This window comes from Rhinolophus ferrumequinum, chromosome 7, assembly GCF_004115265.2.
Source record: "Rhinolophus ferrumequinum isolate MPI-CBG mRhiFer1 chromosome 7, mRhiFer1_v1.p, whole genome shotgun sequence".
NCBI lineage: Eukaryota > Metazoa > Chordata > Mammalia > Chiroptera > Rhinolophidae > Rhinolophus > Rhinolophus ferrumequinum.
Window position 1 is genome coordinate 8,028,719 of NC_046290.1, and position 17,896 is coordinate 8,046,614.

Below are 17,896 nucleotides of genomic sequence, written 5' to 3' on the forward strand. Positions count from 1 at the left end.
AAGAGTTACGTTACTAATAGATAAGATTATTACATTGTGTCAGATTTATAGCCATCCATATTGAGAATGTTTATTTTTGTTAAATGAATTTAAATTATGGAGGGGTGCATGCCCATTTTTAATGTTGCAATACACAGAGGAATATAAGGACTGCTAGGTAATATCTTGAAATAATTTCAATAATTTGGCATTCTCAGTAATTAATTTTAACTCACAAGACCTCTACCATTGTAAGTGGATTATAGAGTCATATGTTTCACTAGGAAAATGCTGACTACCTGAATCCTGCACTGAATTTGTGGCAGAGCACATACGTGACTCTAGGTTTACCTTTTTGCCATGCTGCCTGCTGAATGTATTTAGTTAAGACGGCTCAGTTATGTTAACTGGTTCATGTGGTACCAAGGAAATGGTTTCTAGATACAAGAATTGCTAATAAGACTTAACGGATAGATTGGTGGCTGTATTATGAGGCTTAACCACCTCTTGTGACCAAGGATGCTCCCTCTGGTGGTGGTGGTGGTGGTGGTGGTGTGTGTGTGTGTGTGTGTGTGTGTGTGTGTGTAGGGGGTAGTCAGTCTAGAACTTACACCTGATATTTTTCATGAGCTTCTGATGAAACTAGTATTTGGGTGTGTGCTCTTCTCTCTGTTTTGCATCTTTTATAGTTAAGTAAAATGATGTATGGGACATATTGTATCACATAAACCTTTTCAATAATTTCAACCCAAGGATTAATGGCTACTGTTAATGGTCATGCAGCTTGCAGGTACTCCCAGCGCCCATCCCAGACCTTCACTCCATGTACTCAGAGCCATTTTGTCTGATCTAGGAAATAAGATACTACAAGCAAATAGAAATAGTGCGAGATATCTACAATAAGAAGCCAACAGGATATGAGAATTAAACATATGTAATCACAAAAATTCTCCACCAATACCAATCACAAAGAAGAAAACTTAAACACACTGTCTGAACCAGAATAAATATCCTTAATAAGCAATTAAGGATGTGATATAATCTTTTATTTAGAAATGTTAAATAACTCAGAAAATAAATGAACAAATTGAAACAAGCAATCAGGGAGACATTAAATGAGAAGTAAACAACCAAGAAATAATTGAACAAAAATTAATAATTGAAGAAATTGGAGAAAAAGAAAAAAAATATTATTTTAGACTAAAAACAAAACTACCAATGGGAACTAGATTTCACCAAAAGGTAATAAAAATAGAAAAATAGAAAAAATAACATAGGAAACAAAAATTTTTAAAAGATTTAAAATGAATTTGAAATGATTTATTTAGAAGATAGGACAAAAACCCGTTATATTTTTAATGAAACTTTCAAGAGAAAATAACCTTTACATAAAAATATTTAATACTGCAGTCCAAAATTATTTCTGGACATAAAAGAAGACATGAATTCATTTTATACAGGGTTACCATGTACCTAGAAAAATTGACCTAGAGCTTTCAAAATCAGTACATATTCTGATAGAATGGTGATGTTAATAATAAAAGGGAATACTCAAGGCCTTAGGCGAAAAGACCAAATCAGCTACAATAAAAAGGAAATCTAGTTGGCATTGGACTTTAATGAAATCTACAAATCAGAGAGACTTCAGCATTTTCAATAAAATAAAGGAAAGGAAGTGTGAAGAGAGATTTTATATCCAGCCATGCTGTAATTCAAAATTCAAGGCCAGAAAAGTTTTTAATATGTCAAAAATTGGGGAATACGGGTTCATGAAAAATACCGCAGAACCCACGAGGAAATCGATTTATCCGATGAAGAATTAAAGGAGAAAAATTTCCAGAAGAACTGATGTAGGGAATTGAATACAAGGTTAGACAATTAAGTTTGCGAACTCATCCTAGAAAAAGTGCTACACACCTCATTGCTGAATATCACTATGGTCACCTTCCAAGTACTCCCCTTGGGAAGCTATGCACTGATGCCAGTGCCTAGTCCATCCTTCAAAGCAATTTTGGGACTCTTTTTCTGGAATGGCCATCAGAGCTGTCATTGTATTACGCTTGATGTCCTGAATGTCATCAAAATGTCTTCCTTTCAATGTTTCCTTTGTCTGCGGGTAGAGAAAAATCATTGCGGGCCAGATCAGGTGAGTAGGGGGGGTGTTCTAATTCAGTTATTTGTTTACTGGCTACAAACCCCCTCACAGACAGTGCCATGTGAGCTGGTGCATTGTCCTGATGCAAGAGCCATGAATTGCTGGTGAAAAGTTCAGGTCCTCTTCGTCTAACTTTTTCACAGCCTTTTCAGCACTTCTAGATAGTAAACTTGGTTAACTGTTTGTCCAGTTGGTACAAATTCATAATGAATAATCCCTCTGATATCAAAAAAGGTTAGCAACATTGCTGCAACAAGTTCGCGAACTTAGTTGTCAGAGTTGTGTGTAACTGTACACCTCATACTACAAAAAATGTGCTTTAATGTGTAGAAAAACAATGTTACAACATAGAAATACTGCAATGTAAAAATCTGTGATGAGTAGTGTAAACAAAAACGAAAATTAATATAAACTTACTCATTTTCACATTCTTAGTAAGTGGAAGTCAAATAAATCACATGAAACTGAAACCCAGCATTGGATGCCTAAACCAGGGAGAAGGGACTGAAAGCATTGTAACTATATTAGTATGCATATCGAAACCACTAGAATGAAGTATAAGAATCCCTAAAGACTCAAAAGAAAGCAGTAAACTAAGTAAATTACAGTTTGCATGGAGGAAAAAAAAATCACATGAACGAAACATATTTTGGTAGAACAAGAACAATCAAGTAGTTATATAAATAAATGCTGATGGACATCTTTCAAATATTAAAAAAAAAACAAATTTCAGATTAGCCTATTAAACACAACCTCCGAAATGCTATATATACAAGAGACAACCCTAAATGAAGGGCATCAGAAACGTAAAAAAATAAGAGGATCAAAAAAAGAAAAGAAAACTTGGAATAAGAAAGCAGGGGTTGTAATCCTCCTGTCAGGATAAAATAGAGAATTCAGACTGTCAAGTATAAAATGTAACAAGGATCATAGGCTGTCTGTGTTCGCTCATTAGCTCTCCCAAAGGAAAAGTACAAGAGGGCAAACTTTTTTGCTTGTATCTTCTTAACAGCAGGTCCTTTTACAATTTGGGGAGCTGGACCCCTCCCACAGAAACTGGGGATAGGACCCCCATCTTCCTTGATGATTACATTTCAAAGGGATGGGCGCAGGTCATCTTTTGAGAAAGAATGTCCTTGAGCAAGACATTCCTGGGATGTAGAAGATTATATCTCAAAGGGAAAGAGAGAAAAGTTATAGCTACAACTTTTCTAAAGTTAAGTACTGAGGAAAGGGAGGCCAGGCCTAGAATGAGGAAGAAACCCCTGTAGATTTAGTGAAGCTAAGGGGAACATGAGGGTCTCTCAGTCCCCACTTGGATGTAAATCAAATTGATTTGGATCAAGAAGGCAAAACTTGATTCAGGAAACTTAAACACCGTGTTCTGACGGTCCCTCTTAGTGGGCTATATTCTAAGCATGAAAACAATTGCAAAGTAATCTTGAATTTTTTTTACTTAGTTTGTTACGGATACTTTTACGAAATTAGTGATTTTTGATACAAACTGGTGTTCATTGTAAGATTGAAAAGTGGTGACTAAATGCAAAATGTGTGCAGTAGGTGACAGTTCAATCCTAGGATGACATGTGGCAGTTATCAAGGACATTGCCGGGAAAATTGGGGGAGTTTGGATAATGTATCATGTTCAATTCCTTGCACTTGATGATTGTATTTTGGTCATGGAAAAGGATATCTTTGTTTGTAGACACATCTTGAAATACTTATTTATGAAATGACATGATGCCTGCAATGTGTTCCTACATTTTTCAAATTGTGAATGAGAGAGAGAGAGAGAGAGAGAGAGAGAGAGAGAGAGAGAGAGAGAGAGAGAGAAAGCGAGCACACAAATTTGGCAAAGCCAATAATGCTAAATAACTAGGTAAATATAGGTAAATGTTGTTCATTGCCCTATTTTCATAACTCCTCTGTGCCATTGAATTTTTTTCAAAATCCTAAGTAGAGGAAAATTAGCCCCACCCCAAAATACGTTAGAAAGTGCATTCTAGACAAAATTGCTGAAATCATTATTTTCTACAGCAAAATGACAGTTTATGCCCAGATTGTTATTCAAGGTTTGGTGAAACACAGAAGTTAAAAAATGAAATTATAGTCTTTGAGTTTTAAAATAGGCTTTTCAACTATCCAGGGGAGACAGTGGTCTTAAAGGAAAAGGCTTTGTCTTGCTGGAGAAAATGTTTTGATTTTGGGAAACTCAGCTTCGTGTTTTCCCTATAGGACTTCATACATAAATGCTGTGCCCAAAAGCACAAGGGTCATATTTTGGATTGTCCAACTTTAGTAATGCTTGAAGCCCCAACATTAATGGAGGTATATGTTTATTTATAAGTTGTATGCATATTCTGTAATAATATATTATTTACACTGACCATTTCCTACAAAAATGCATTTATAAAGAAAACAAAAATAGGAATGGAAGTTCAAACATGGGTGATCTCAAGTGCCCCCTAGGCAGTATGCCTCACGTTTTGGAGACTAGTACCACAACTGCTATCTTTGGGAATACTGTGCAACAATGATGGATTTGTTTCACAGATCCAAATGAGGAAAAGTTAAATGGCTGGCAAAAGGATGGAGAATTGGAAGAAGCAGCAATGGATTTAGTTACAGATGGAAGCTTCTGAAAAGCAACTTCCATTCTTCAAGGCATAGGTTTCATGGGGTAGAGTGGGGAAAGAAACACCAGGTCATTTAGGCAGAATCCAAGAGGGCTTGGTCTTGTTCCTATCCTCCATCGATGTAACCAGTGGACAACAGTGGCTCTTTTCCAGAATCTGCAAGTCCCACCTTGCGCTAGAGAATAGAGCAGCTAAGACCAAGTGAGCAGTATGGCGGCAATGGCTTCGTGGGTCCAGGTGAATGAATGAAACTGATGGCAGAATCAGTGCCTAATGTCTAGTGTTTGCAGCCAATAGGCTGATAAATATGGACAGGGTTCACCACGGAGGCTCAGTTTTAATTTTCAAATGAAAGAGTTTCAATCTTGAAATGAATTTGGAAAAAAATAATTTACTGAGTTTTCCTGGAATTGAAGAGATCATTTTTCTGTTAGCAGGCAGAATGGAATTCAGTTAAAATTAAATTGTTATGATAAAGTTACATTTTGGATGATTAAAATTGATGTGAAAATCCCCATCTGCTACCTAAAGAAAATTAATTTTTTCTTTACTCCTACCACCAGAAATAATCACCAGCAATTTTGTGAGAACTTTCTTCTATTTGTTGGAATAATAAAACCAAAGGTCTTACATATATATATATATATATATATATATATATATATATATATATATATATATCAAATAGGTAATATTTGATAAATATGTATCAAGTACCTATTTGTTCATGACCCTGTTCTAAGCATTGGGGATACTGTGGTAACAAAGTAAGAAAAAAGAACATTTATGTGCTCTAATCTAGCAGATTTGTCTAGAAAGTTTCAAGACTATGAATTCATGTGTTCAACACGTTTTAAGAAATGAAGACCAGTGCATACTTAAAAATCATGTGACTTCTTAGTCATAGGCAATTTCTCATTAACATTGGGACTCTATGGCTGTTCCAAGTGGAATAATATGGCACATGTCCTTTACTCCTTCTGCCAAAAAGAAAAGAAAAAAAGGAAAAATCTTGTGAAGTTCATGCATTGCTCCTCTCTAGGGGATACTGACGAGAGTGAGGTGTGGGTGGGAAGCTTTGCCTGACTCGAGCCCATCACTGTTTCAATTAAATGTCATGTTCAAAGACATTGCTCGTGGACTTGGAATGCCTTGGGTTGTTGAAGTTTTATTTTTAGTAAAAAATTTTATTTTAAATGTACTGTTTTTAATTTACATTCTGCTTTCCCAACGGTTGAACCTATGTTAAAAATCTCATAAAATATAAGGTTTTAGTAGTTCTTAAAGTGTCTAGTGAGCAAAAGACATTTTAAATAGCAGGAAGCTTTTTGAGAATTCTGTAATAAAGCTTCTGATTTCTACAAGATGAATTTGAAGAATCAAAGTAAACGAAAATATATTTAAATAAAGATTATATTGGCTATCCAAGAAAAGCAACTAACTTAAATGCATAAATGGGCCATCTTGGATGTTTCACGTAAAGCTTCTTTAAGATGACGGTATAATATGAAAAGAAGAAAAGGGACAAATGCAAATTGATCATCTATATTTTCTCATGGAGGAATTATGTTCTCTAGTGGAATATAACAGGTTCTAAATGTCTGTCAGTTTCAGGCAGAAATTACCTGCTAGCTGTTAACAACCCTTTGGAGACCTGTCAAGTGAATTTAAAGTAATTTTAATATTATGTTGATTCAAATTCCTTTCAAAATTGTATATTCTGTTCTTTGCTGTTCCTAATTTATTTTATGGATTTTAATGTGAATTATTAGCTATTTTTCTGGGCAATTTGCTTTTGCTCAGATTCTACCATTTGATCATAATTTTAAGCTCTTGGCTTATTGATTTATTGCTTCATATTTTCATTAAGCCCTATTTAAACACTTAAGGGAGTTTTCTTCTGCGTTTGGGGGTAACTTTCACTCTTGGTTACTTATCAGACATTTATATTTATATGTACGCATGCGTGTATGCATGTGGGTATGCAGGCATATATTTATTGTAAGGTCATGTCACCCATTACCAACTTTTGTGTTTTGTTTATTATTTTATCTTGATCATGCTTACTTTGTGCAGCTCATTCTAGACCTTCTATTTGTTCTGATGTAGTTTGAATGAATTCCACTTAATAGCTTTCCCATCTTATCATTTCTCTTTTATTCATTCATTCGATTGTTCATTGAAGAGAGTGGAATCCAGTACATACTTCCTGTGTGCTCTGTGTCAGACACTGGGCTAACTGGACAATCAGCGGTGACAAAATCCTTGTTGTCGTGGAGCTTACCTTTCACTGGGGGGACAGGAAGTAAAAAGTCAAATTACATGGGTCACATCTTAGATAGTGAAAAGACCAAAGGAAAATAGAAAGAAAATCAGATGCAAGTGTGATAGAGGTAGTTGAAATTTTAGACAATAAGGATGATGTACTGAGGATGTAACTTTGGAATATAGACTTCTTACTTCTTGGCTACTAAGGGACGGCCGGAAATAACCTCCCACTGGTAGGGGGAGGGCTCAGCTGGGTTAGGACTGTCCTTTCTGAGGAAGTGGGCTTCGTTCTCTCTTTGGGGATCCCAGTAATTGATCTACCTGAAGGCCTCTCCACCAAGCCAGCAGGTTAGCCCATGCATGTAACATGAGCTCACTTTTCTACCTTAATTAGCACAGAACTCTTGAAAATGAGCTTCATGGAAATTCTATTTCCAATGGAGTATAAATTAAGAATTCTCCCCTGTGGTGTTTTTTTTGTTCCTTAGTAATTTTTATTACTATTATTTTTTACATTTAAATCTTTCATGTACCTGGAAATTAGTTTTGTATAAGGGAACACAACTCAACCTATATAATTTTCTTAACTATTATAAATGAAGAAAAAAAATATCTCCACATAGGGAAGAAAATCTTCAAAATCCAAAAAAAATTCACCAGATAAGAATAAATATTGGCAATATTATTGGAGACAAGAGGCTTCTTTAAAACATGTAGATAATTCCTACAAATTCATACAAAAAAAAAAAAGATACAAAGAAAACCAATTAACGTATAGAAAATGGGGCATCCATGAACAGACAGACCACAAGAGGGAAGTATCTGTTTCACTTAAATACGTTGAAAAGATGCTATACTCCCACAATATAAGAGAAATGCCACTTAAAACTATAGTGAGATAGAGTTTGTTTTACTTGTCAGATTGGAAGGAACCAAAAACCTGATCCTACACACGTTGGTGAAGGTGTAGAGTAACAGACGCTCTCACATATGTGATAGGCTTCTAAATTGGTATGTCAGTGATGGCAGGCAGATCTAAGGTGTCCCCTATCACCCCTGCCTTGGGAAAAGCAGGCCCATGAGTCATCCTCTTGAGTGTGTCACCTGTAACTTCCTTGAACCAGAAGAATGCAGAGAAGGAGACAGGATGTACATGATTACATGTGTATGATTACATTATAAGAGATGTAATATCCATCTTGCTGAGCAATTTTTTGGCTTGATGGTTTTGATGTTACAAGTGGCCATGTGAGGGGTCCACAGTGTAAAGAACTGAAGTTGACCTCTAATTGCTGAGAGTGGCCTTCAGCCAACAGTCTGCAGGGAAGCGTGGTCCTCTATCCTAAGGTACAAGATAATGAATTCTGCCTACAACCTGAATGAATTCGGAACAGAATTCTCCCCAAGTTGAGCATTCAGATGAGGTTGTAGCCCCAGCTGGCACTTTGAGTGCCATCATGGATAATTTGGCGAAGTCTTGCCGGGGCTTTGGTTCATGGAAACTGTGAGAAAATAAATGTATATCGTTTTAAACCCATATATTTGCATCTGGTATTTTGTTATGCATCAATAAATAAATAGTACAACATCTATACACAAAATTTTTGTGATATTTATAAAAATAGCTATTAATAAACAGTTTTATCCAGTAGTTCCTATTTAAGAAATTTATTTTCCAGTTTTACTGTAGATACATGAGGAGATATGTGTGCAAAAATAATCCATTATAGCAAGTTTTTGTAATAGCAACAGAAGGGAAAGAAACTCTACATGTCCACCAATAAGTGTCTAATCAAATAGTGACAGATTATGGTATAATCACCAAGGAACATTATAAACAATGAGGATAGTATGTATATATTTTTTAAAAACCTCCAAGATGTTTTTTTCAGTGGAAAAACAGGATACAGAATATTCTGTATAAATATGCTAACGTCTGAAAAAGGGCAAAAGAATACACAGAACTAAACTTGTATATGAATAGATTATCCCCGGAAAAAATACATAGAATTCATAAAATTGGTTGTGTCTTTGGAATGGCATGAGGGACTGGAAGAGAGGGTGAGAAACCACAGCTGGCCTCTGTATCCAGGGTTCTGCAACCATAGATTCAACCAACCAGGGATCAAAACATTTGGAGGGTAAAAAAATTCCAGAATGTTCCAAAAAGCCAAACTTGAATTTGCCACATGAAAGCACTATGCTAAATCCATGTGAATGCAGTAAGTGTAGGCACACCCTGCTGTGACCTATATGCAAATATATTATTTGCAAATACTAAGCTATTTTATATAAAGACTTGAGCATCCATGGATTTTTGTGTCCGTGGGGATCTTGGAACCAATCCCCCGCAGATACTGAGGGATCACTGTATTTCAGTGTCCACTTTATTTTGTAAATTTTGGAGTTTTTAATTATGTGTATGTATTTCATGTTAAAACAAAATATTGTTTTTTAATAATATGAACTAGAAACAGATTTCTTTTTAAATAATGAAGATATCTTCCTAAATGTCTTCCTGAAACTCAAGCGAATACTTTCCGGATTGAATGGTGAGAGGAATAGTAAACTCTTTGATGGTTAATGCATTTGAGAAACATTCTTGATGTTGTTTCCTTTACTTTTTTATGTACTTGCTGCATTATTCATTTACTCAACAAATAAATATTTGAGTGTTTGCAGGATGTTCTGCAACTTAGCACAGTTTTAGATTCTGTGTGGAAATCACATGAGTGAGGGTAAGGGCCCTAGTCCCAGGACTTTATAATCTAGCAAAGGGAAACAAAGAAGCTAAAACCACTAAGGTGATTGGTTAGAAACATAAATGGAGCCCATGAGAAGATTTGTGGGCTCTTACAGTCAGTTCTATCTCCTTTCTGGTGTGTGCAGGGTCAAGGAAGTTGCATTTAATCTAATGGTGAAGTGTAGATAAAATATCAGAATTTAAGGTGCATTCAGAAGGCACTTCAAACACGTGGATGTGTGGAAAGCTACGAAAGGCACATGTGCGTTCTGGATAGCAGGCAGACGTCTTGAAGGCATGGAGTGCAGAAGATGGGGTAGGAGCAAAGAAGAGAGTCTAGGAATGACTTGCGGAGTTCCTTGAAAGTAAGAAGCAATTTTACTTAATAAGAAATGATGAGAAATAGAAACTTTCTGAGCAGAGTAATTGAACAGTCAGAACTGTGAATTGGGAATATTATTCAGACAGTGGCGTAAAGGTGCTTGGGATGAGATTCATTTTGGTTGCCTTGAATTTGGGGTATCGTTGTTATAGATGAGTTAACATTGCAACAGTCATATGGAAACAGAAGGTGGAACTCAGTCGACTGTTAGGAGACTGGCTGAAGATTTGGGAATATATATGATTATGGGGAAAAAAAGAAAAAGAAAAGAAGGAAGGGGGCAAAGAATTATATTTGTGAAAATTTTCATTTGAGGAACAAAAGGAGACACAAAATCATATTTCTCTGGGGAATAACCTGATATTTTACAGCATTAAAGGGAGATGAAAAATTCACAAGGAAATGTCCACACATCATAATGAATTAACATTTCTGTAGTTACATTTTAATTCAAAGTTAAATGTATATGAGGAGACATACATGAAATAATTCCACTTATTTTAACAAGAGTTGTAATTAACTATTAGGTTAATTAGTATCATTTCATTTGATTTTATAAATGATCAATTTCCTGTGGAACATTGGAAAGTATCTTAATATTTTCCTCAAATTAAATTTTATTTTGAAAATTATTATTTTGGCACAAGGTTTACAATGTATGAATAGATTTCTGTTTAGAGGCCTATGCAGAGAAAACCAATGTTTTTAATTAAAACTGTCAGAGGACACAGTGGTCCCACTGAAACTTCCTAACACAGCTGATTTCTTGAATTCTTAATTAGAAATACAAACAACATAAATTATGTAACTATTTTATTACTTATATTATGGGAAATGAAGTAAAGGAATATCAATTGTTAGTAATTCCTGAGTATCTTTTAATAGTGAAGGAAAAAGAGAGAAGATTAAAAAAAATTCTTCCGTCATCTGGGTTAATATTTAAAATAGATTAAAGTAGAACTTTAAGTGAATTTGGTACATTCATTTGTATGTTGAGTTTTCACAACATGAGATCACTTCTTTTTAACGAAAGATAAGTTGTACTTCAACTGCTCTTAATTTGATCATTGTGTTCTACCACAGAGCCTGTACCCTAATTTCTTTTTAGAGATTATTTCTGGCCCAGTCATCTCTGCACACAGTATAAATCCCTATTATGTGAAAGAAACTCTAGTAAGCATTTATTTAGCAAAGGGGTATATAGGTAGAATCTATGGGTCTGGCAACTCAGTTTGCAAACTCATCCTAGAAAAAGTGCTACATCCCTCATTGCTGAAAATCACTATGGTCACCTTCGAAGTACTCCCCTTGGGAAGCTATGCACTGACACCAGTGCCTAATCCACCGTTCAAACAGTTTCAGAACTCTTTTTCTGGAATGGCCAACAGAGCTGTCATCATATTACCCTTGATGTCCTAAATGCCATCAAAATGTCTTACTTTCAATATTTCCTTTCTGTTCGGGTAAAGAAATAAGTCATTGGGGTGTCAGATGAGGTGAGTACGGAGGGTGTTCCAATACAGTGATTTGTTTACTGACTCAAAACTTCTTCACCGACAGTGCCATGTGAGCTGATGCATTGTCATGATTCAAGAGCCATGAACTGTTAGTGAAAAGTTCAAGTCCTTTTCATCTAACTTTTTCATGCAGCCTTTTCAGCACTTCCAAATAGTAAACTTGGTTAGCTGTTTGTCTAGTTAGTACAAATTCATAATGAATAATCCCTCTGATATCCCAAACATGCTGGTAATATCGTTGGAACAAGTTCGTGAACTTAATCGTCAATCTGGCATATGCTGGATGTTAGAAATACAATGTTGGTAATGTAGACATAGTTCTACCTCATAGAACTTACAGTTTACTTTGGTAGCCAAATATTTTTCTTATAACTCTTAATCCATTTATGGCTCTAAGAATTAAAAAGCTGACCTGACGCAGTCAAGAATGCCAGGGAGAAACTGAGGAATATAAAGTAAGACAAATCCCTGAACTCAACAATCACACCCAATGTGGGAAATACTTCTTAATAAGAGTTGTTTATATAAACATTGGTGCCATTTAGAAAGACAGAAAATATCAGAAGAAATTGAGGGGGGAATGTTGAATGGAAAATTACCTAGTAGTTTCCCAAGTATACTCTGTATGCAAGCTGGTCTAGAGATCATGGAACAAAATGTCCACAGATTAGATTAAGATGCTATCAATACATGTTTTGTTTAATTCATTTCTAACACGCAAAGCAAAGAAAGGAGAAAGTTGGCATGAGGTAACAACCTGACGAAAGGTGCAAGAGAATGGAAAGCGAATTCATGTTACCTGAATCCCATGTTATGCAGGGTTCTTATGTCCTCTCTCTCTCAGATGCACCACTTAATCTCCCATTGATGGTGTGATTATAAGGAGCAGAACTGAGGTTAAATAAGGGGATTAAATAAGCAGTCAAATTGCACCTCGAGCCCACCTGTGCTATATTGGCCAAGTGTGTTTACCACAGTTGTTCCCCAGTGAGCCCGAGGAATAGCTCTAATTGTCATCTTCGTTTCTTGGCAGAACGTGGTGCCAAAATAAAACTATTAATGGTGTCACAAATGATGGCTGACCTGTGGATGATACAGCTGTTTCTCTGGAAATGGCATGATCCAGAATTTATAATTTGATCTTTCCATCCTTTCTGTCTAGAAGCAACACTCATCTTGTATTATTATTATTATATATTCCATTTATCCTATATATCTTACAGATTACTAACTTACTGTGCATACCTGATGTATCTTACAGATTCAGCCTCTGTCTCATGAGATGATTACTTGCTTACTCACCATGTCTAACACCTTAGGAATCTGCTTACATCCCAAAGGATACTCATTCACTTCATCGCTATAGTTAGCCCTTCTGATGAGTTCTGTCTATTCTAATTTTCTTTTTGAATTTTCTCAAGTGATAGAACAAAAATGCCTTACCATGGGTAAAGGATATTGGGTTGATATGTGATGTATTGATTTTTAGGCGTCTATGTGAAACTTGAGGGTAGGAAGGTATATGTGTGAGTAGTTTAAGGTGGAGATATAGATATGGAGGCTATATTTAGGGGTGTAAATTGTATTCATGAGGATTACTTTGAAGTTCTAGGAAGAGAATGTAGAGAGATGAAATAGCCTATGAAGAACTACTGATGAATGCCAAGTTGTGTTAAATGAAAAAGTGGAATAAAAGCTACAGATTCAGAAGGAAAAGAAGGAAACTAGTTTTATAAACACTAACAGAAGAAGCAGAGAAGGTGGTCAACTCCAACACAAAGAAATCGAGCATTTTGTCAAGAGTAAACGACATGTGACCATGAGGCTTCAACAGTGTCCACTGGTGTCATTGTCACAATGTTTATGTTTATGCTTTCTTAGAGCTTCTTTAGCAAAATGACAAAGGAGAGGAGGCATAAAGTAATACATTTGATAAATAAATAGATGGTGACAAAGAGGAGACAGCAATGACTATAGACAATTCTTGAAAATAGAAGTACCTAGAGAAGTATGTGGGATTCATGGAGATTTTCTTTTTAATATGAGACATGAAAGACTAGGGCAGATTAAAATAATGTGAAGGCAGCATATGTGCAAAGTTTCCTGGGAAATTAGGATATGAGAAACCAGCATACAGAGGGCAGAGTTGCTTTTTGTAGTAGATGGACAGAATCTTATTCCGTTGTGTAATGTCGAGTGAGGAAGAAATGATGGAAATAATATATTTGGTGATGGAATGTTGAGGAAATTATAGTCTGGATATTTATGTTTTCTTTGAAGTAGAATGCCAAGAGTTTTATTTACTCACCTGTAAGTGTGCTTATTGGTGGAGAGGGTCCAGCTCAGGATAATGATTATGAATTTATGTATTACCACCTATTCTGGGATTGTGTGGTTGTTTTTTCCTCATTGTACAAAACTGATTAGGTGGAAGCATAGACTAAATTACTAGGTTCTCTAAAAAGGGAATATTGCCAGAAAACATGAATGAATACAGATGAATGAAATTTAGATTATCCTCAGTAGAATGATTGAACTGACAGCTTTGGAATCTAAATTAGATAGAAACTTAAAAAAAATAGAGCTGATAGATTTGGAAAAATTGAATTGGTTAATTGGCTGGTAGTCTTAAAAATTTCAAATCCAAAATAGCTTTTGATGATGACAAATTCCAGAAAGTAACTAAAAAATAGGTATTGAAATGAGTGAGGTAAAAAGTCCTGAGAGATTAGTATGATATGAAATTGAGAAGCCAGCGTGCTGGTGAGTCATGCAGGTCGACACAGAATTCAGGATACGGTGTGCTTTGTGGTGGAGATTGATTTTTGAAAGTCAAAACATAACCTGTAAGCATAATCTTTTATGCTTTGCGATAACGTATTAGGTTATGATGTACTTTACTTTTTGAATGTCACTCCTTTTGATATACCTGATACTGTCTTAAATGTTTTTTCCATTTATTGTATTAAGGATATTGGCCTGTACTGGTCTATAAAATATTTTTTTTGTGTGTGTGTGTTTTGGAATGTCTAGAATCAGATTTATATTGGCTTCATAAAATGAATTGGGAAGGTTTCATTCCTCTTTAGAGAAGTTTGTGTAAATTGGTCTTATTTTTCCCTTAACTGGTTTGCAGAACTCACAATTGAAATTATATGTGCCTGTAGTTTCACTTGCAGAAAGATTTTTTAAAAAAATCAAATTCAATTAAAAAAAAGTAAGGCTTTTCTGATTTCATGTTTCATCTTCTGTCTGCTTTGGTAAGTGGTGTTTTTAAACATGTTTGTCCATTTCATCCAGCTTTTCATCCAGTTTATTATAAATTGTTTATTATTATCCTTTTCATGTCTATAGGGTCTGTGGTGATAACCCCTCCTTTCATTTCTAATACTTGTAATTCATTCTCTTTTGATTAATCTAACTAGAATTTTTATAGATTTTGTTGATCTTTTCAAAGAATTTGTTTTGTCTTTTTAACTTTTTCTCTTTTTTTGTTTTCTATTTTATTGATGTCTGTTCTTATCATTATTTCCTTTCTTTTACTTTATTTGGATTTATTTTGCTCTCCTTTTCTAGCTTCTTAAGTGGAAGCTTACATCACTTATTTTAGATCTTCAAGTTTAATATAAGTATTTAAAGTGATTAATTTTCTAATCATGATTTTAGCTGATTTCAATATCTTTATGCTGCATTTGAATTTTCATTCAGTTTGTAACATTTATTAATCCTTCTTGTTGTATGTACTCAGAATAGAGCATTATTTAGAAGTGCGTTTTTGAATGTCCAAATATTGGATGTTTTCCTAAATATCTCCGTTGTTTTTGTTCAGTGAGCATGTTATTTCAGTTCTGCTAATTATTTATTTATTTATTTTTCCTTTATGGCACATTGTGCTTTGTTAAATGGCCTATCTTTGTGAATATACCATGCAAATACGAAAAGAAAGTGTAGTCTACCTTTGAGAGCTCCTGTGTTTCATAAATATTTCTCCAACATTCCTTTTTCCAACATTCAGCAAGCAGGCCATATCAACAGTGATAACTCTGGATAATTGTTTGTTAAAGTGGATATCAAGGTTTTGTTCAGAAGGTGTGGAAGAAGTATTAGAGAACATTTTTCTTGGCACATGTCTGTGTAAATTTTGCTGCTGAAACAAAATTATTATTTAGGTTAAAATTCTCTTTTAATAAGCATAGTTTATTCTTTTTTATTAGAAAAACAGTATAATGAAGACTGCAAGTAAAGTGCTGAAAATATCAATCAAACACATGAGGGTCAAGTTCAATATGTCTATTACAGGTGAATAGCCTTGGTTGTTCTTGTTCTCTGTTTGTCTTTCCTGTAATCACAACACATCCACCAGGCAGAACGTACAGAGAATGTAAAAAGAGCAAATAGTGAAACGTGTCAGCTTTCCTCCATGAGATGAAGACATTCACGACATGTTTGAAAAGTTGTTTTCTTTATTTTACTGTCAAATTTCAGTTTCACAGAGTATATTTTCAGTTCTCATCATCATGAAGTTATATATGTAGACTGAAACTTTTGGAAATATTTTCTTTTGCTACAAAATATAGGTAAAAAACAGTCAGTTCTTTTTAAATTTACACTGTACCAAATAATATAATTCAAAGCATACAATGAATTTAGATGATGAAAATAATTTAGTCATTCTAATCTCTTTAAAATAGAAATTGTCCCTCTAGTGGGGCTCTGTGTGTATTATGGAGAAAAATGATTATCAGATACCATAAATTAAAATCACAATATGGCTAACCATTCTATTTTTGAATAGCATCCATCTTTTGTGTGAAATGGTTTTCAGGATTGGCATTGGATTTTCATGTCTATACTACTGGAATAACCTGCTTATAATTTAGAGGAACAAAAGCTTGCTACGACTCAATTTGTTGTTTATTTAATGTTTCATATGAATCTTGGTTTATTATAACACTGTATAAACTGTATTTCTTTTCTAACTGTTGTATATGATAAAGAAAAAGTAGTGTGTACTTGCATCACACATACAGGTAAAGTACAATTTGAGTCTCATTGGGAAACATTCTATGCATAGTGAAAAGTAGAAAATTATTAAAACTTCTTGGAAATTTCAGCTTTAACTGCTAATATAGATAGAAAATTCTACATAAGAATGCCCTATGTACAGATTATTTATTTTAGGGCATAGCTGATGCACAAACACTTGCAGAGCCAGTGACTATTTTAGCATGATTTTTAAGTTTTAGAAAAGAGCTCACCAATAAAATATAGAGTTACAAGCTGAATAATAAAATATTATCTCCAGATGAAAAATTAAAGTATAAGGTTATGTATATTTGTATGTAAATACCAGGGTTAAGTAAGAATCAAATAAGTAGTGTAACAAAAATTAGACCACATGCCACTTATTTTCTAGGATTTTGCGTCACCGTTCATGTAGCCATAGTCCTGATTACCGCTCTCCATGCATGCCATGGTTTCCCGCCTATACTCAGCTTAGGAGTCATCAGCAGAATTCCTTGGGTGCAGCTTTTCCTTCGAAGTTAATTCATTTCATTTAAGTGTCTGCTCATTTCACTTCGGCAGAATGAGCTTCCCTGACAATTCTCTCTAAACTATCAACCCACCATTTACTCCGCTTTGTTTTTCGTACTAGCACTTGTGACCACTTTGCACGTGATGGATGAATTGGCTTATTTCTGCCATCACTGTCTCCCCAAACTGGGTTGTATGCACCCGGAGAGTCGGGTTTCTGGTTTTGGGTTCTGCTGTACCCCAGCAGCCTCAGGACTGCTCAATCCATATTGGTTGAATGAATGAATTCAGTGGTGTTTGAATGGAGGACATATTTCTTTTCTCACCCAGATGATAAGCTCCATTCTACTGGAGGACTGTGTGTAATTCAACTTTGCCAAACTGGCAACACATTCTCCACTTCCGGGCAGCACTGCCCTGCTGCTCCCAGCAGGATTTGCTCTTGTAGCCCTCTCAGAGCAGCTCCAGGCTCTTCTTTCCTGCTGCCCCACAGCCTCCAGTCCTTTTACCTTGATAAGCTTCTCCTGTTTCTAAACCACCTCTGCTGTGTGTCTGTTGAGGTTTCACTGTGTCGCTCAGTAAAATCTCTCAGGCCATCTCAGACTCCCCTTCTCTTCCTGCCTGACACTTTTGCAAGTTGTTAAAGGGCCACATGGCCTGCCCTTTTGGGTCTTGGCATTC